General features: G+C 37.6%; 1 protein-coding gene across 2 annotated transcripts in view; it reads right to left on the bottom strand.

The window, feature by feature from the left end:
* Positions 1–22,130, bottom strand: part of Hpse2 (heparanase 2 (inactive)) — a 669,816-nt gene that overhangs the window by 643,462 nt on the left and 4,224 nt on the right. The window lies entirely within an intron of this gene.

Raw genomic sequence — 22,130 nt, 5'->3', positions numbered from 1 at the left:
TAGGTGTCTGTCAACAGATGAATGAATAAAGAGAATGTGATACATTTAAAAAAAAATAGCAACCTTACCAAAAGCAATCTACAGATTCAAAGCAATCCCCATCAAAATCCCAACACAATTCTTCACAAACCTCGAAAGAACAATATTCAACTTCATATGGAAAAACAGAAAACCTGGATATCTAAAACAACCCTTTACAATAAAGCAACTTCTGGAGGCATCACCATCCCTGACCTCAAGCTCTACTATAGAGCTATAATAATAAAAACAGCTTGGAATTGGATAAAAACCGACATGTAGATCAATGGAATTGAACTGAAGATCCTGACATTAATCCACACACCTATGAACACCTGATTTTTTACAAAGAAGCCAAGACTGTACAATGGAAAAAAGAAAGCATCTTCAATAAATGGTACTGGCATAACTGGATGGCAAAATGTAGAAGACTGCAAATAGATCTTTATCTATCACTATGCACAAAACTCAAATCCAAGTGGATCAAAGACCTCAGCATAAATCCAGCTACACTGAACCTGAAAGAGGAGAAAGTAGGAAGTCACCTAGAATTCATTGGCACAGGAGACCACTTCCTAAATATAACACCAGTAGCACAGACACTGAGAGCAACAATTAATAAATGGGACCTCCTGAAACTGAGAAGCTTCTGTAATGCAAAGGACACATTAAATAAGACAAAATGACAGCCTACAGAATGGGAAAAGATCTTTACCAACCCCACATCTGACAGAGGGCTGATCTCCAAAATATATAAAGAACTCAAGAAACTAGACAGCAAAATACCAAACAATCCAATTTTAAAAATGGGCTACAGATCTAAACAGAGAATTCTCAACAGAAGAATCCCAAATGTCAGAAAGACATTTAAGAAATTGTTCAACATCCTTAGTCATCAGGGAAAGGCAAATTAAAACAACTCTGAGATACCATCTTACACCTGTCAGAATGGCTAAGATCAAAAACACTGATGACAGCTTATGTTGGAGAGGATGTGGAACAAGGGGAACACTCCTCCACTGTTGGTGGGAGTGCAAACTTGTACAGCCACTTTGGAAATTAGTATGGCAGTTTCTCAGAAAATTGGGAATCAGGGGCTGGAGAGATGGCTCAGAGGTTAAGAGCACTAGCTGCTCTTCCAGAGGTCCTGAGTTCAATTCCCAGCACCCACATGGTGGCTCACTACCATCTGTAATGAGATCTGGTGCCCTCTCCTGTATACATAATAAATAAATAAATCTTAAAAAAAAAAAAAGAAAGAAAATTGGGAATCAATCTACCTCAAGACCCAGTGATACCACTCTTGGGCATATACTCACAAGATGCTCAATCATACCACAAGGACACTTGCACAACTATGTTCATAGAAGCATTATTTGTAATAACCAGAACCTGGAAACAACCTAGATGCCCCTCAACTGAAGACTGGATAAAGAAAATGTGGTACATATACACAATGGAGTGTTACTCAGCTAAAAAAAAAAATGACATCATGAAATTTGCAGGCAAATGGATGGAACTAGACAATATCATCCTTAGTGAGGTAACCCAGACTCAGAAAGATAAACATAGTATGTACTCACTCATAATTGGATACTACAGGCAAAGAAAGAATAATCAGACTCCAACCCACAGCTCCAGAGAAGCCAGGAAACAAGGAGGACCCTAAGAGGGATGAACAGACCACCTTGGGAAGGGGAAACAGGGGAGATCCCCATGAGTAAACTAGGGATGAGGGAGGACAATAGAGGGGAGGGGATGGGGATGAGAACATGAGGGAACGGGATGGTTGAGCTGGGGGAGGGACAGAGTGGGAGATCAATAAAAGATAATTGATAGAGTGAGACATTATGGGGTAAGGGAGAAACCTAGAGCTAGGGAAATTGCCAGGAACCTACAAGGATGACCCCAGACTAGACAATAGTGAAGAGGGTGCCTGAACTGGCCTACCCTGGTAATCAGATTGGTGAATATCCTAACTGTCATCATAGAGCCTTCATCCAATAACTGATGGAAGCAGATGCAAAAATCCACAGCCAAGGACAAGGCCAAGCTCCAGGAGTCCAGTCGAAGAGAAGGAAAAGAGACTATATGAGCAAGGGAGCCATCATGACGATCATGATCTTGGGAGGAAATCTACAGAGACAACTGAACCAAGCTCAAAGGAACTCACGAACTTTAGACTGACAGCCGTGGAACCTGCATGGGACCAAATTAGACCCTCTGCATATGGGAGACAGTTGTGTAGCTGGGTCTTTTTGAGGGGCCCCTGGCAGTGTGATCAGGATCTATCCCTGGTGCATGAGCTGACTTTTTCTGGATCCCATTACCTATGGTCAGACACCTTGCTCATTCTTGATGCAGCAGGAAGGGGCTTGGTCCTAACTCAACTGTTTGTACCAGGCTTAGCTGTCCCTCCATGGGAGAATTTAGCCTGTTGGAGAAGGGGATGAGGAGTGGGGGAGAGCCAGGGAGGAGTGGGAGGAGGGATGAGAGGGAGATCTGTGGTTGGTATGTAAAATGAATAAAAAAAAGTTTTTTTTTAAAAGAAATCCCTTTACAGAGGCTGGAGAGATGGCTCAGCGGTTAAGAACACTGATTGTTCTTCCAGAGGACCTGGGTGATTCCCAGAACCCACATGGCAGCTCACAACTGTCTGTAACTCTAGTTCCAGGGAATCTGGCATCCTCACACATACATGCAGGCAAAACAGCAATGCACATAAAATAAAAATAAATGAAGTTGAAAGAAAGGAAGGAAAGGAGGGTGGGGGGAGAGAGAGAGAGAGAGAGAGAGAGAGAGAGAGAGAGAGAGAGAGAGAGATCTTTATAAGGACACCATCATTCCAGCAAAACAGCAGTCTAGAGAATAAGGGAAAATATTTACCAGTTATACATCTGATAGTATGTAATAGAGGAGTAATATCTAGACTATAATTTAAAAAAACTGAACATCAAGAAAACAATCTTTGAGCTGCTCTAGCAACAGGCCAGACCCACAGACTCAGACTCTAGGCCAGTTGTTGTCAACTTTCCTAATACTGTGACACTTTACTACAGTTCCTTATGTTGTGGTGACCCCCAAGCATAAAATTATTTTTGTTGCTACTTCATAACTGTACTTTTGCTGTTATGAATTGTAAAGTAAATATCTGATATGCAAGATATCTGATATATGACCCCTGTGAAAGGGTCATTTGACACACACACACCCAGGGGCTGTGACCCACAAGTTGAGAACCACTGCTCTAGGCCAAGCTGGTCTCAACAATCTCAGATTCCACACCACTCCTGACACCAGGCTAGACCTCTGCCTCCATGCTGACCTGTGCCCTGGAACAACTCGATACAGCTCAAACCCTGTGGTCCCAGGTTTCAGGCCCACTACAAGTTTCAGATAAGTCCCAGCCAGGTCAGCAACCCTGACCTCACTCACTGCCCTGCTTCCTATACATACTGCTTCAGACCTATTCAGTGCCAGGTTGATCCTTGAACCATACCTTTTAGGGTGGCTCTTGTGGTCCCATAGTCCATCCCAAGTTCATACTAGTTTTCATAAAAACAGAAAAACAAACCCTAAACTTCATATGGAACTAGGGAAACACCCTAAACATCCTAGGAAATCCTGAAGGGGAACAAAAAAGAATAGGGCTTTAAGCATCCACAAGCTAATCTGAACAAAGCTATAGAAACCAAACAGTAGAACATAGACATTAAAATAGACACATATATCAATGGAGCCAGATAAAGAACCCAGAAATAAATTCACTCATTTATTCTCTCATTTTCAACAAAGATGCCAAAAACATGAGATGAGGAAAAGTTAGTCTCCTCAACATATGGCACTTAGAAAACTGGATATCCAGATACAGAAGAAGAAATTCAATCCTTAGCTTATACCATATATAAAAGTCAATTCAGGGCCAACAAGATGGTTCAGTGGTTTGAAGTGCTTCTTGACAAGCCTGATGACTTGAATCCAACCACTAGGACACACATAGTAGAAGGAAAGAACCAACTCCTGCAGGCTGTCCTCTGACCTCCACATCCATGCTGTCACATGCATACACACACACACACACACACACACACACACACACACACACACACACCACATACACTCTAAATAAGTAAATGCAATTTTATAAGTCAATTCAAACTGGATTAATGACTAAACATAAGATTTAAAAATCAATGAATAAAACAGTGAAACTGCTACTTCATTGAACATAGAAGAAAGCTCCATGGTTTTGGTCTAGACAGTGATACAAGGCGACTCCAAAAGCAAGGGAAAAAGAAGTTAGGCAAATGAGATTACATCCAACTGAAAAGAAAAGAACAAAGTGAAAAGGCAAGCTCTAGAACAGGAGAACCATCATCTGATATAAGATTAATATTCAAATAAATCAATACAAGAAACAATCCAACTTTAAAATGGTGAAAGGGCTTAAACAGTCTTCTCTCAAAAGACACTGTACAGGCCGGGCGGTGGTGGTGCACGTCTTTAATCCCAGCACTCAGGAGGCAGAGGCAGGAGGATCTCTGAATTTGAGGCCAGTCTGGGCTACAGAGTGAGTTCCAGAAAAAGCGCAAAGCTACACAGAGAAACCCTGTCTCAAAAAAAACAAAAACAAAACAAAAAAAAGACAATGTATAAATGGCTGGTAAGTATATGTAAATAATGTTTATTGCCACTAATCATCAGAGCAATGAAAATTAAAAACCACAGTGAAATCTCACCTGCTAGAATATCTATTATCAAGAAGATGAAGGCTGGGGGTATAGCTTACTGGGAGAATACTTGACTGACATGCTCAGAGCCCTGGGTTCTATCCCCAGCACTGCAAGATGAATGGTAAGTAGTGGTAAGAATAGGAAAACAAGGAAGTCACTGTACAGTGTTGAGAATGTAAACTAGTACAATCATTGTATAAAATAATGCAAATGTTCCTCAGAATATTAAAATGTAACTACCATAAGATTGGTAATCATTATACTAGGTATATATATCCAAAGGAAATGAAGTCAGTATGTTGAAACACCTTCACTCTTATGTTCATTGCATCATTTGCAACAGTCAACACATAGAAGCAATATAGATGTCAACCAATGGATAAAGACAATGTGAGAGATTTGTGTGTACAGTACCACTACAGAAAAAAGTAAATCATCATTTATTAGGTTCTTCAAAATCACTATGAAGTAGACGCTAAATGTTCTCACCACAAAAAAAATATAAGTATGTGAGATTATGTATGTTAGTTATCTCAAATGGGCCATTCCAAAATGTATAGAAATTTTTAATATGTTATACATAAACACATACAACTTTTATTAATTAAAAGGTAAGCTCATAAAACATCTTGCAAAAGGTAGATGCTCCATAATTATTTTTTTCTTTTAAAGCATCACCATCTCTGGCTCCAATTAGTAGGCTACCATTTTAGGAGAAAGCCTAATAGTCCAGTAACAGACCAATGGTTAAAGACATTAAAGGCTGTCAGACAGGCTGGGAAGAGAGCTGGCACTACATGTAAAGGAGTCAGTATACTGATAGACTAATAGAACGTTGTATGATATTTTGTTTGTGTTCTAACAAATAAAGCTTGCCTGGAGTTTAGGGAGGTGGAGATAGGAATATAAGGCAGGTGGAGACTGCTCCTTTTTCAGTTTGAGGATTCATGTCAAGATATGGATGATTTTTTTTTATCTTAAAGAAAAAGAAAATACTGCTAAGGAAAAATCCAAGAGGCAGAGGCAGAGAAGAGAAAACAGATAGCCTTGGTATCCTTGGGGTAAAATATTTTAAATCATTATACTTGATTAAGAGGAAAAAACTTCTGAGGAAGTCACTAATAATAAATTCCTTCACAATCTCTGATACAGAGTTACACAATGATTACACAGGCCTTATCTGGTCATGAGCTCCACGCCAATGCACCTAAGATCACAAGGTCCATGACCAAAGGACAGCATTGTGGTAGAATATTATTTTAAGGTGTGTTACTTTTGTTTATGTTGCATTTGTTTAACCCTGTGAAGGTGTATTACTGTGATTGTCTAGAACACCTGATGGACTAATAAAGATCTGAATGGCCAATGACAAGGCAGGAGAAAGGACAGCAGGGCTGGCTGGCAGAGAGTACAGATAGAAGGAGACAACTGGGAGAAGGATCAATGAAAAAGAGAGGGAGGAGCCAGAGAAGGAGGAGGATTCCAGGGGCCAGCCACCCAGCTACACAGCAAGTCACGGTGTAAGATTTACAGAAGTGTGGTGATATATTGTGTACCCTAATAAAATTTGCCTGAAGATCAGAGAGACAATGGAACAAGCCACTGCCATGTATCACCTCATCAACTCCACAAATCCTCTGACTGAACGCCTCTGAGTCCTCAGCCGCAAGCTCTCCAGCCAAAAAGCGCTCATAGTTCCTGTCTCCCCATGCCTTATATACCTTTCTCTGCCCATTCCTGTCTCATGACTTATATACCTTTCTCCGCCCACCATATCACTTCCTTCTTAGTGGTGGGATTAAAGGCATGCATGCTTCCCAAGCAAAGGCATGAGATCTCAAGTGCTGGGATTAAAGGTGTGTGCCACCACTGCGTGGCTCTGTTTCTCTCCTAGACTGAATCAATCTCATGTAGTCCAGGGTGGCTTTGAACTCACAGAGATCTCTGCCTCTGGAGTGCTAGGATTAAAGATGTGTGCCACCACTGCCTGACATCTATGTTTAATCTAGTGGCTTGTTCTGGTGTCTGATCTTCAGACAAATTTTATTAGGGTACACAATATATCACCACACAGAAGTAAGAGAAAGGGAAAAGTCCAGAGGCAAAATGTAGATAGGATAATTTAACTTAAGAATAGCTGGCTAGAAACTAAGCCAAGCTAAGGTCGGGTATTCATAAGTAAGAATAAGCTTCTGTGTGTGATTTATTTGGGAGCTGAGTGGTCGGCTCCTCAAAAAGAGTAAAACACAAACAACAACACAGCATCTTATTTCATTAAAGTTGGGGTGGAGGGCAGTTCCTTTGAGGTAAACACACTCGAAGCAGTTTGAAGTAGATACCTTACTCAATGTCACTGTCAAGAAAACAGGCACTCAAATGAGATGAGAAGGGTTATGTTTCCCTTGAGTACTGGTGCTCTGAGCTCAACTTCTTCAGGAAAAGGAATTCGAAAGAAGTGTTAAGAATTAAGTACTAGAGTCAAATAGTCCACCAAAGTGCAGAGAAGCATAATGCCTTGGCACTGCTCTTTGTTATCTATATAGGATTTAGGCAAAGATTTAGCCTCTCTGAGCCTCAGTTTCCTCTTCCACAAAACGAGTATAATAAAGAATTTACCTCTGTGGTATTATGAAACTTTAAAATGACAGGTATGGTGGTGCACACCTGTAATCCCAGCATTTTGGAAACTAAGGCAGGAGAACCATGAATTTGAGGCATGCCTGGACTATATTGCAAGGACATAACCAAGAAATTGTAGGGGGAAAGGGCCACTGGATTAGAGGAAAACTGTGCAAACCATATATCTGATAAGGTACTTGCATACCTAGAATATATACTTTTAAAACCTTTAACAACTTCATAATTTAAAAAGAACAGCAAAGGCATTGAATAGAAATTTCTCACAAAAGTCATACAAATGGTCAAAAGCACAAGAAAAGATGCTGAATATAATTATCCATTAGGTACTATAAGTCAAAACCACAGTAAGATACCATTTCATATGCACTAAGAATTGCTAGAATCAAAAAAAGATATAAAAAAATAACACAAAGATGTAATAATGAAACCCTCATAGCTTTTGGTTCAAATGTAAATAGTACAATCCTCGGGTATATTTGTCAGTTCCTCAAAAGTTTAAGCATAGAATTACTATATGTCCCAGAATATAATTCTATTCTTTGTTATATATCCAAGAGAAAGGCACACACATGTCTACTCAACAACTTACATATAAATGTTCATAAGAAGCATTATAAATGAGAGTCAAAAAGAAAACTGAAATGTCCATTAAGCTGATAAATGGATATCTATTGGTATCTATATGGTTGGGTACAATTTAATAATAGAGAGAAATCAAGCACTGACATATGGTAGAACCGGGATGAACACTGAAAACAATGTGTTAAGTTTTAAAAAGTCAATCACAAGCAAGATATTATGGTGCAGGCCTTCAATTTCAGCCATTGGGAGGCAGGGGCAGACAGATCTCTGAGTTTGAGGCCAGCCTGGTCCATATAGAAAGTTCCAGGATAGCCAGAGCTACATAGATCCTGTCTCAAATAAAATCAATCAGAAAGTATTATTACATAACATATTATTTCATTCATCTGAACTTCCAGAAAGACAAAAAGATCAGTGGTTGTCTACCACTGGGGGACTATGGGAGTAATGAGGAAGTAGCTAAGGACTAAAAGGCTTTTGTTAGAGATGAGGGAAATGTTCTAAAATTAGAAGAAATGGTTGCATAACTCTAGGAATACAGTAGGTTACTGAACTGCAAACTTTAAGTGGAATATCAGTTGTATGCAAATTGAATTACATCTCAAAAAAGCTTTTTTAAAAAAATTAAACAAACAAATGCTCATAAAGTTCATAGCATGGTATCAATCTTAGAAATGTTCAATAAATGTAGGCTGATGACATTATGCAGATTCCAGAAAAATGCATTGTGTGTGTGTGTGTGTGTGTGTGTGTGTGTGTGTGTGTGTATGTGTGTGTGTGTGTGTGTGTAATGATAATCACAGTCTGACCAGTGGGCCCCATGACCAGTTATAAACATTTTCAACAATAAGAAACAAGAGTAAATTTATCTGGTGATACCTTTTGAAGTCTTTCTCAACTATTTCAGAAACATTTTATTATTTCTTCCTCAGAAATGCCTGTGTTTGTATTTATTTTACCATTATTGAGTCTATGTCATTTTTCCCACTAAAACATGAGCTCTTATAGGTCAAGGACAATGTCTTCCTCATTGTTAGGGCCTAGAAGAGGAGTCTATTGAAGGGCTGGTACACAGTAGGTACCCAATTAAATGAAGATTTCACTCGGAAATGTCTGAATTTTTAAAAATTTGTCATTTATCTAAAACTCTGCTGTGCCTCCTTTAAGACAAGCAGTAAATGGGTTGGTAAGGTGGCTCGGTGGGTAAAGGCATTTGGTGTGCAAGCTTAAGGATCTGAATTTGATTCCCAGGAACCATGTGAATGTGAATGAGAAAATCGACTCCACAAAGTTTTCATCTGACCTCCACCTGCACACAGTGACATACTTGTGTACACACACGATGCATACACTCAATAATAAAATTAATTAACTAGTAAAATTAGTTAATAAAAGGAAAGGAGTTTTAATGACCAACCAATTAACAATTGCAATATCTCTACCAGATGAAATTGTCTCAATGACATTTCATTCAAAGAATTCACCTCCAAGAATCTCAAGAACAGAATAATAACTTTAATCAGATGATGTAGCCCTAACAAAGCCAACAATAGCCCAAAGAAAACAGTACATTTAATCAGACTGCCATCATAGCTAAAGCAAACTGGATGGGAAAATCCACCCAGCTCCCAACTACTGCTGCCTTTCAGTGAACATTTTTTCTTTATGGCTATCATCAATATCAATACTAGTATCCATAGAGCCAAGCTTTGCCACTCCAAGTATGGTCTGCAAGCTAGTAGCATAAAAATCACATGGAAACATGTCAGAAAGTGGTAACTCTTAACCAAATCCCCAAATGATGAATATGCACATCATAAGTTTAGGCATTCTAAAATATTTGGCTACACTTGGGTTCTAGATTTGGAATTCTATACAGCTAAGATATCTTAGACAAACCACTTCACCCAGAGATTCTTACACGTTAGACCCACAGGGGAAAATGGTTTGCTTTATATATTGTGATGCTGGAGCTGCTTCCCAGATACTGACTTAATTTGCCTAGGGCTCAAAGTTTTAAAAATTTCCCTGGCTAATTCTAATGGCGAGTCAGAAGTTGGAAGCCATGATGAACTTCTCCAATCCTAAATCAAATGAGATAATTAGTAAGCAGCCCAAAACTGATCACCTTTGAAGAGCTTGCCGTGCCCAGTAGCTGGGACATCTAAGTATTCAACAAACCGTGTCACAGTCATACTTAGAAACTGAGAAATAAATCCTTCTGCAGCAGAGGTAACATGAAGAGATTGAGAAATACTAGCCTGAGTTCCATAATACAGGTAGGTACCTGCCGCAATCAAAGAGGATACAATCAAAGAGGACATTATCCTCAGGACAAGGTTTCTTCTTGCTGCAAAATGTTGATTGTAGCTTTAAGGAAACACACAGTGTCAAATAAGGGGCAAAGGTGTCTCCAAGGTGTCAGAAAGGCCAACACTTTACTTGCAACTTACTGATGGAAACTGGGGGAAGAACTTCAGTTCTGTAACACAGGAAATCCCCTTAACGCACCTTCCTGATTTACACGGATTTTTGATACACACCACATGTGTCTTCAACTCTCTTTTCTACCCCCGCCCCAAGTTTTCAATTGTTCAGCTCCACATTTAGGTGATGAAAACTTAAAACCTGTGGTTATAACTTCTATGAGAAATTTCATTTTTAAAGCTTTCTAAATTTCTACTTTACTGCCATGAGAAAACAGAAGAAACAAAAGACCTCAGTCATCCACTAACACAAAAAGCCCTAGTGAAGACATTTAATAAGTGTAAGTTTTCTGTTGAAAATCCTGACCTTTGGACTTGGGTGCCAGTCACTGGTTTTTATACAAATGTTCTAGGAAACAATAGCATTTATTTTTCCAATGGTTTTATGTTACGTATTCAGTTTCACCTACAGACTTGAACTTGGCTAAGTCTGGCCAGGAGTTCCTTTCAAATCTAAATCTCACTAGATTTGCTTAAAGTCTACTCTTCCAAGGGGGCTCCTAACAGCTGGGCAAGTAAATCTACAATCTGCTTTTCCACTAATTATAAGAAAATAAACACTCCATTGAGAATAGCATAGCTATATCAGGGCAATGAGAGACACAAAGATTTATCTTAGTGGTGACTGCATGTGTTTTTCATGCAGTGTTCATAACTTAAGACTGTGTCACCAGAAATCTCAAGTTCTAGTTTCAGTTTTGCTTACTCACCACAGACCTCCTACATAATAAATGAAACACACACCTCCTCCCTTGTGTTAGGTGTATTGTAACAGGTAATTAATGTCTTCATTTGAAAAGCTTCTAAATGCTTTGTGGAAATCTCAGCAGTGACTTTGGCGTCTCACAGGACACTCTCAAAATCTCCTCTATCCTCTGGATATTCTCTGTACTCCTACGCTCATCCCAGGCTCAGGTCCTAAATCCAAATGGTACCTGGAATTTGACTCCTAAATCTCTAAGAGTGACATTCTGCAATTTTTTTTGAGTTTGTCAATAAAAAATAGTTTAAAAACATGGAAGCATCTAGGGCTAAACTGAACTCCAGCACATATACAAGCAGACATGCCTCTCACAAATACCACAGTGCCATTCTAGCCTCCCAGAGAAGTGATCAACCCACTACCACAGAACACAAGTACCCATCCCTATTCACTATGCTAGAAATGAGTGGGGAAACTTACATTCTGAAGTGAGACTGTCCTGGAATCAACCATGCCATCCGATTACTAGCATGGTTACTTAAACAGCTCTGAGACAATGTGAAAAATGGAACCTCTCGATTCCTCTGAGTCTTCATTTCAAGTGGCTGTTTAAAAGGTTATCTATGGGATTTAACAAATGTCAATTCAAAAGAAAGATAGAAAAAAAGGAATGGAACAAAGACAAGGCTTTTCTTAAAATTTCACCCTTTCCATTCACAAATTTCCACTATACCTAGAACTTAAAGGAAAAATAAACCAGAATCTAAAATTACCCAAGAATTTTTCAAGTTTTTCCAATATTTTTTCAAAAAAATCTTATCTACTTTTTGCTGCCATTCCTTACCTCAATAACACAGCTGATCCATTTCCATCACTCCTCCAATACATGAGCTTCCAAGATATTCCCACTGCAACAGAAACTACAAGACCTGTCCACACCAGCACTTTTAGTCTACTGTCAGTGTTTCCTAAAAGATGACAATCATCTCTTTCAATTATTCTCGTGTTCCCCTGTAATTATCTTTTCATTGTGTTATCTAACAACCATCTTGTAACCTAACCCACAAGACCTTTGAATATGCATATGATACATAGTTCTTTTGATGCTCCACAAGATTTAAGATATGGCTTCCAGATTCCAGATAAATGAATGGATGAGCAAATTCATAAGTAAAAGGCCAGATCCTTCTCTTCTCTAAACCAAATGTAGTGAGTAGAGGACCATATGCTAATCCTGGTTGTACTATCTACTCTATATGTATGCTGGCTTAGTTTTTGTCAACTTGACACGAACCTGGACATATCTGAGAGGAAAGAACCTAAATTGAGGAACTATCTCCATCAGACTGTCCAGTGGGCATGTCCCTGGGGCATTTTCTTGATTAACAATTGGGTGTGTGAGGGCTCAGCCCACTGTGGGTGGTGTCAGCCATGGGCAGGTGGTCCTTGATTGTGTAAGAAAGCAGGCTGAGTAAGTTATGGACATCAAGTCAGTAATCAGTGTTCCTCCATGGTCTCCGCTTCAGTTCCTGCCTCCAGGTTTCTTCCTTGAATTCCTGTCCTGACTTCCCTCAGTGATCTATTGTGCTCAGGACATGTAAGACAAGCAAATCCTTTCCTCCCCAAGTTGCTTTTGGCCATGGTATTCATCACAGCAATAGAAATCAAAGTAGGACAGAGGTCAATAACTTTCACTAACATTATTCAGGCTGAAACCCCTTCTCCTAGGTTCCTCTTCTGATAATTCAGCTCTCGATTAATTACCTTCTCTCAACTATAACAACACTAAAAGCTTTTTCTATATCCTTTGACCTATGGTTAGCTCCTTTTTTGATCTTATAGCTATTTTCCTGGTGTATCTTATGAACCTTAAGAAGTCTGTATTTCACAGAATATTAAAATCAGACATTATACAGAGACTACAGAGTTAACCATCTGCATTTTAAATTTAAGGAAGGTTTCAGAAGAATTAGCAACAATCCCAATAGTATACAATTGGTATAAGAACCTAGACTACTGCTGAAATCCCTGTGAATCTCTCAGAAGGAGGTAGAGTTTACGTCTGCAAGTTCAATGGCCGACATCATTAAGTTCCTATTCCACAACTCCTTAGGTAGGTAGCTTTGGATGATTCCCTGCACTGTGCCACCATTTTGTAGAATTAGATAAGACTTTCCTCAGAGGGTTGTGATAGGATAAATGTGCTAATGCATGTAAACTGCTTTAGCTAGTGCCTGGCACATAATAAGTACACAACAATATTGAGTAGTGTAATTATTATAACTATTGCTATGTAGAGAAACAGTCATTCTTCAAGAAATCTAAAAATTATACAAACCTGGATAATTTGTTTTCCTAGCTTTACAACCCCACTTTTCTTTGGTGCATTTTCTTTCCAGAACAAATTAAAAGAGTTGAGTTTAAAATCTAATTCCTTCAAACACACACACACACACACACACACACACACACACACACACACACACACAAAACCACTTCCCATTATTAACAGGGAATATATTCTAATCCTACAGTGGCTATCTGAAAATGTGGAGAGTACTGAATTGTGTACATATAAATAAATATATGTATACATATACTATGTTTTCCTGCATATACATACTTATGATAATGCTTTATTTATAAATTAAATACAGTGCAATAATAACTAATATTAAAACAGAGAAATTTGGGGCTGGAAAGATCAATCAGTGATTAAGAGCACTTGTTGCTCTTATAGAAAACCCAAGTTTAGTTCCCAGAATCCCAGTTCACAGCCATCCACAACTGAAGTTCCAAGGGATCCCATACCCTCTTTAGAACTCAGAGGGCACCAGGCCTCTACATATATATGTAATATATATATATGTAGACAAAACACTCACACACATAAAATAAAATAAACTGAAAATACAGCAATTGTAACAATATCATACATGCACCCCATCTTTCTAACTATGAAGGTTTTATCTTTCACTCTTCGTTATTTGCCACATAAAATAAAATAAATACATTTATCTTTGTAAATAACAAAAATACTTTGACTTCATGCAGTATGATTATATCTATTTGAATTTCTATGTGTTTATCAAGGCCAATATGTTTTAATGATAAACTTATAAAGACAAACAAATGATCTCCTTAAGTTAACCAAACATAAATTGAAGACACCTGCACTAATGTAGATAGTACATACAGAAAAATTTTAAAAATTCAGAAAAATAGAGATTAGTGCACACTAGATTAGCACTAGGCTAATGAACAAGTGGACTTGGAGCTATGAAAGACAAGTGAAATTTGGAATTTTAAAAGGTAGGATGTGGATTCAAGGTGGCAGGTATACCATCTACTACTTACTTAGGTAGAAGGACTAAGCAAACATTAGCCTGAATAAAGTCAAAAGATGATGCTAAAGATTACTGCAAAATTATAGTGACTATGTTAAGACCATAGCACTTTGAGAGCACTGCTCATGTTTTAGTCCTCTTATGGCCTCAAAATCTAGCACAATCTTGACATATCACTAATAATCAAAAGATACTTATTAAAATAAAAAAATACTATTTTTCACTTTTCCTATATAAAGAAAACTGAATGGATTTGAACTCTGATAGGAACATGAAAGTCAAGGACAAAAGAGTCAACAACTTTTCACAACTATTCATAGAACAAGTCTGGAGTGTGCATTCATTATGTCTAAATCACAATCCACAGACAAATGCATGAAATAAAATGTTGAATTCTCTCATTTTCCCATCTCCTCCTCTTCCTTCCCTCCCATATACAGTGAGTGCTTGGGTAGAACATGAAAGAACTGAGACAGCTGAGCAGTCACAGAAGGCAGGAAGAGGCACAGAAGCTGACTAACATCTAACCATTCTGAAGGACTCTCAGAGAAAGCTCCTGCCATCAAGAACCTGACCAGAAGGTTGGCAGACTAAACAAGCCTAGGCAATTTTGAAGGGAAAACAACTTAGTTTTTATAAAGTCCCCATCTCCCAGGACTTAGGATAACAGAAGGAAATTTTTTAATAAATTTGGCAGGAGAAATAATGATGTTTCATATGGGTAACAGTGCTACAGTTTATGTGGTTTAAGAAATTTGATCGATTGCCTGTGACTAATCTGACAACCATACCTGGTTTCATTTATTTTCTCTGACTCCATGAAAACAAATATCTGAGGTTTGACATGGTGGCAAATGCTTATAATCTCAGCTACCCAAGAGGTTGGGATAGGAAGATCACAAATTCAAGATCAGCCTAGACAACTTAGAGAGACCATTTCAAAATTAAATTTTTAAGGGTCTAGAGAGGTAGCTCAGCAGTTCAGAGCACATACTGCTCTTGTAAGGTTCAGTTCCCAGTACCTATGTCAGACAACTGTCCTTAACTCAAGCTCCAAAGGTATCTGATGCCCTGGCTTCTCCAGGTACCCATACATACATGTACTAACTACACACAGACACATATACACTCACAAAGTTAAAATATTTTTAAATAATAAAATTTTAAAGGTCTGAGATTGTAGCTCAGTGATACTGTTCGCCCAGCTGGCATGGGGCCCAGGGTTCATCCCTAGTACTGCACCAAATAAATAAATAAATAAATAAATAAATAAATAAATAAATAAATAAATAAATAAATAACAACTACAGATCTGAAACTAAAAGCTTTTCAATGAGTAAATGAATTAACATAACAAAACATTAGCCTGCTTTTGCTCTACAAAAGAAGAAAATATAGCATAAAAGATATCAAGCATGGGTGGTGGTAGCCCATGCCTTTAATCCCACCACTCTGGTGGCAGAGGCAGGCGATCCCTGTGAGTTCAAGTCCAGTCTTGTCTATAGAGTGAGTTCCAAGACAGCCAAGGCTACACAGTGAAAAACCCTGTCTCAGAAAAAAAAAAAAAAAAATGCGTCCCTCTTAGGGTCCTCCTTATTGCCTAGCTTCTCTGGAGCTGTGGGTTGTAGTCTGTTTTCCTTTGCTTTACATCTAGTATCTACTTATGAGTGAGTATATACCATGTTTGTCTTTCCGAATCTGCGGAGGGGAAAGCAATGGTTGGGGGGAAGGAGGTGAGTGAGAGGACAGATGGGAAGGTCATCTGTGGTTGATATGTAGAATGAGTGGGAAATTTTCTTAAATAAATAAAAACAACTATTAAGTATTTTTCTAAGGCCTTCATTTTATAAGCCTGCCATTGTAAGTGAATAAATAATTCAATTTTAAATCATCTATCTTTCAAATATGCTTCATAACTCAAACTTTATCAAGTGTAGTTATTATAACACATTTTGGCTAAAGGACATGAATGGACAGAAAAGGATATATGAAACCAAATGTCATTGAAAGCCCAGGTTGAAGTATGCCCTTGAGCTGGGGATATATTAATAGATCACTGGTAGAATTATTGCCTAGTATGTACAAAAACCTAGAGTTACATGCCCCCAGAACCATGAAAAAAATCTGGGGAGGTCAACAGGGTAGGGGCTAGGGAAGAAGTATGGGAGATAGAAAGGGAAAGTGGGGGAAAATTACATATTCATGTCTACCAAAAATGCATTTGAACATCATAAAAACCAATTTAGATGTAATTTCTAGCAACATACATTTGTTTGGAATCATTTATAACATGTACTTTTCTTTAAATACAAACTTTTCATAATTAACAAAAATGTAGAAATATGTTTCTGTACAAAAAAATCTGACACCGTTCTGGTACATGGAGCAAGAAAATTTCTAATGAACTTTTTCAGGATGATCAGTCACCTTACTATCCAGTCAGGCCCATTATTACCTCATGCTCTCTCAAGTTAAATTCTTTCTCTCCTGGTCTTTACAACTCTAAAATCTACCATCATTACAGACTCAACCAGACTTGCACCTAAGTCTGGCTACCTAAGTCTTGCTATACTTGAGCAAACTAATTTATTCTCCTTAGATGGTAATTCTATGTTGTTTTGGTGTTGCTCTTCACGCAAGAAGAAAAGCTATGAACATATACTGAAACCAGCACTATCATCTGTTAATAAATTATTACAAGGCAGTGTAAATAGCCTGTTTTGCTTTAAACTTTGGCTTATTTATTTCAACACTGAGTTATGGATTTCTCCCAAAGCAATTAACACTAACGTTCAAACGGTGATTTGGGACACTATCTTTTATTCATTTTCTATTCTTCTTTTCATCATTTAGCATAAATTAAACCCAAAGTAGGTAATTAATAATATTTGCTTTTTATTAACTGAGTTTCAAGAAATATTGTGTGAAATAAAATGAGATAATGAACACCCTGTAAGTTCAAGACAATATGCGTATTTTGAAAGCTGTTCTGTTCCTATGTCATGAGTCTGTTGATGAAACAGGAACAGAAAGAAGAGGAATTAACTACTTCATCTTCACGAAAACTGGAAAATCTTCCTAGAAAAAAATAGAACAATAATAATATTTTTACTATGCCTTAGAGTTTAACAATGTATGCTCAAATTCATTGTTTAGAATAGCAGAAGCTCGGCCGGGCGGTGGTGGCGCACGCCTTTAATCCCAGCACTCGGGAGGCAGAGCCAGGTGGATCTCTGTGAGTTCGAGGCCAGCCTGGGCTACCAAGTGAGTCCCAGGAAAGGCGCAAAGCTGCACAGAGAAACCCTGTCTCGAAAAAAAAAAAAAAAAAAAAGAATAGCAGAAGCTCTCTGAAAAGTCTTCAAGAAATGAAGATTAAAGGTACATGAAATTGTGAAAAAGCACTAATATATCAAGAACAATAAAATCAGACATAGGAACTACAGAAAGCAAACAAGGAAAAGCAAAATTAAAGACAAAAAAGCATGTACAGTAACAGTTACCTCTGTCCCAATGCAAAGGTTCAAATTTAATGGTAAAGTTAGACTTAATGCATAGCCTGGACATAACCAAGACAACTTTAATAAACAGAGATAAAATGTCTGTATATGGAGCTGAAAAAGTAAAAAATTTACTAAAATAGCACTTAGAATGGACTTCACAGGCACATGCAATGGAGGCAAAAGAATAAAGAACCTTTACATTGCTGGGCAGTGGTAGCGCATGCCTTTAATCCCAGCACTCAGGAGGCAGAGGCAGGCGGATCTCTGTGAGTTCGAGGCCAGCCTGGTCTCCAAAGTGAGTTCCAGGAAAGGCACAAAGTTACACAGAGAAACCCTGTCTCGAAAAAACCAAAAAGAAAAAAAAAAAACCTTTACATCTACCTTGGCTCATTGCTTCATTGGTCACTCTATCTTCCTAGAGCTTTTCACAGGACTATTAGACTACTGGAAATATTTGCTAAATAATAAACTACTGGGAATACTTACTGAAGATCTATCATGTGTCAATTTTATGATATGTAGCTACAATACCCTCCTATACTTTGCATTTCACTTGGAAAGGTGAACCGAACATATTTATGGGAAGTTACATGTCAAGACAAAGTAGAAAGAGCCAAAAGAGCATAAAGAATAAAAGCATGCCTTCCAGAATAAGAAAAGATCACTTGGAACTTCCTGCTCAAAAGAGACTGTACAAATAAAGTATTGCAGTATCCCTTTAAGAATCAAGTGCAGTGGGGTGAGATTTGAATAAAGTCAGGAGAAAGACATCCAAGCAGAAATATGCTAGCCAAAAAAAAAAAAAAGAAAAAAAGAAAGAAAAGAAAAACCATGGGTTTAAAACAAAAAGGTACTTTAGGGAGATCTGAATAATCAAAGAAGGCCATATTAAAAAGTACACAGAAATACAGGGTAGGAAAAGCAGAGACTGATGTGAAAGGTTTTAAACACCATGTTGAAGAGTTTGAAAAGATTATATAAGCAATCCGCAAATAACCAAGGCTTTTTAGCAGAAAAAAAAAATTGTAAACATGATAAACATATAATTTTACACATTTAGTTTTTAATATGCATAATAAACGGTATACATCTTCATTACAGATATGGTTATAGCCATACAAAGAAGGTCATACAAATAAAGAACACTAAAGACATAATGAAGAGGGGTAGGCTAGAACAAAACAGACCTAAGAAAATATTCACCCATTATGTTGTAGCAAACAAGTAAAACACATCACACAGAAGAGAGAGAGTTAGGCAAAGTGAGATTCAGAGGGTTTAAAAAAGAAATCACTGTTTTACTTCCTCCATCATTACTATGCTTAGGTGAAATTCAAATTGCCCCAGCACACAGTAAAATAAGTAATTGTACCAAATTGATACATAAACAATGGCTTCACAAACTTCAAGAAAGTGTAATTGTTCTACTGTGCTCAAAGCATTTGAAAAATAGAAACCACATGACTTATTAATTACATTATTAATTCAAGAGAAAAATTCACAACAGAGTAGCATTATGAGTGAATTAACTAGAAAAATGTGGGGTTTGCCCAAGCAGGAGCTACATTTCATTTTAATGTTAGTATATCATAAAACTAAAGGTTAATCTCTTCTCTAATCATCACACACAAAAAGGCTTCTTTGGCATCTCACTTCGCTATCTTATAGTGTCCCTATATTCTTTAAATTCTCTCTCAAATGATCCCTTAAGCCAAACTCTTTATTTCACACTGACTTGAATCTTTCTTGATCTTAATCCTACTCACTTACCACTTTACAACATTAAATGTAAATGTTGTAAGAAGCATTAGCCTTCTTATCGTGCTTTGTCATCAATAAAATATTTACAAATTACCTTTTAGAGTCCTCACAGAAAAAAAATGCAGAGCAGGTATCATCATCATTATTTACATGTTATTGAGAAGCAAGAAGCTCAGGGCCACACAGGCCTAAGTGTTAGATCCAGGCCTACAGTGTGAGCTTTCTAAGCCCAAGTTCCATATTTTCTTCACTGTATCATTGGTTTTCATAATTCATTCATGAGTACATTGTTATTCAATAACATGTTTAAGTGAATATTTTCTCAAGTAGTAGTCTTTTTATTTATATTTTGCACAGATATTTATTTTAGTTACAAATGTTGAGCATAGCCTGGAACAATAAGTTATTTCAATACCCTGCTTTCTCCAATAGACAGGTCATCTGTTCTTCTGACTAGTGTGGCCTGAACCTCAAGTGAATATATTTTAATAAAATGACTTGATAGTCAAGCATGTAATGCAGAGCCATTTACTAAAAGAATCTAATTATTCTGAGATGTCTGTGATAATTACAATTATCACTGGGTAAAAAGTGACATGGAAATAGAATGTTAGTAAAACTGTTATTATACCAAAAATACTTTTGTCTGAAATTCTGCAATGTAACATTTAACAGCAAAGACACCATGGGTGATTTAAGGATACATGAGAATCAAAGGGCAAGAATAGGGCATTCCTACTCTCTTTAACTCTGGTAAGGCCTCAACTGCTGATATAGTTCATAGCATCCTATTACCAGGGAGACATAAATCAGAAGGAGTTCAGCTAGGAGCAATAAAACAGATTAGGGTCTGGAAGGGCTGACTTTAAAGAAAGTTTTAAAAGAATTAAATCCAGGTAGTCTGTGGGGTTGGTGCCCACACCAAAGACAAGCTATTTTGAAGGTATGTATCTTTAAAAATATACAAGTATCACTGTAAATATCTGAAGAATATTTAGAAAAAGTAAGTTCAGGAGAAATTTGCAGGCAAAAAAGAAAAACTAAAGGTAGGAGAACTCTCTCCCTCAGGCATGAAAACTCTCCTCCTACGGGTTTTAATGCTGGGTTTGGTGGGTAGAAAAGCTCACCTGGGATAGCCCTATATTGACTCCGAAGTAGTAGAAGGACTGAAAGGGAATAGACTTTTCTAGTCTTCGGTTTGGGGTTGGTGTTTTGGTTTTTAGTTCTGCGAAGTTTTACAGACACAACTCTGCCAATTCCTTTTCTCCACATGATGCCCACATTCCCCTTTTATAAAGGTAAATAAATTGTATTCTTCACTTTAAGCAGAATTCACTATACTCAATGAAGGGTTGGCAGAATTTTAATGCAAGGTTTGAAGAAAAGAGTCAATTTCTAAAATTTATACCCTGTTCTTTTTCTCCTCCCAGCAATTTCTGGATGTCTTATAAGTTTTCCCACAAACTAAAGAGGAAGTAGTTTTAATGAATTTGAACAAAAACTATCTCATCAGGAAAATCATTAATACATCCCCTCTTCTGTCTGATGCCAGAGCTGACAGTGACCTTGACAGCAATGAGACCCGGGGTCACATCACCACCAGAGATGCTGTTCAGATTGTCTTTTACTTTCAGTGTTTCATGCTACATGCAATTCACATTTTATAGCAATGACTTTCACCTTTGAAAAGATAAAGTCTTAAATACCTTTGCTCTGCGCAAATACTTCAAAGAGTAAGTCTTAGTAATGCTTCAAACTCAACAAGCTGTAATCTTGCCCTCTGTCTACTCTGGCGGGTACGCGCGCGCGCGCGCGCACACACACACACACACACACACACACACACACACACACATACACATATACACAATTTCATCAGCTACCCTATCCTTGAAATAGATCCTAATACCTCTCAGTGAAGTCCCAAAATAACAGCTATCTCCTTGTTTGGGTGATTTATAAGAACAAGCTGTAACAAAATCCCAAGGACTCTGAAAACCTGTGCCCAGTTCCTTAAGATAATAATAATAATAATAATAATATGAGAAGGAACAGCAGGAGAAAGAGCCCTCAAAAAAGAGACACTAATGTCTCTTCTACCAACTTTAACAGCATGGGTAGCTGAAGATGCTACAATTGCCACCTATCTCTGAAAGAAATTGTATCTCTGGTCACACTGAAAAGTTCATAGATATTAACACCAAACCTTTTACAGAACACTTTCAAATTACATTTTCATTCATTTTAATAAAAACAAAATTGTTCAAATTTAAAATGATTGGCTTCTTACACAGGACTAGAATTTGGAGCTTTCAAAGCCTTTGCAAAACTTCAGTCATCTGATTCTGGCTGTAAAGAAA

This window comes from Peromyscus californicus, unplaced genomic scaffold, assembly GCF_007827085.1.
Source record: "Peromyscus californicus insignis strain IS unplaced genomic scaffold, ASM782708v3 Scaffold_4__1_contigs__length_199733344, whole genome shotgun sequence".
In the NCBI taxonomy this organism is placed as follows: Eukaryota; Metazoa; Chordata; class Mammalia; order Rodentia; family Cricetidae; genus Peromyscus; species Peromyscus californicus.
Note: the sequence above shows the minus strand (reverse complement) of the source record. Positions and strands in the feature narration are given on the sequence as shown.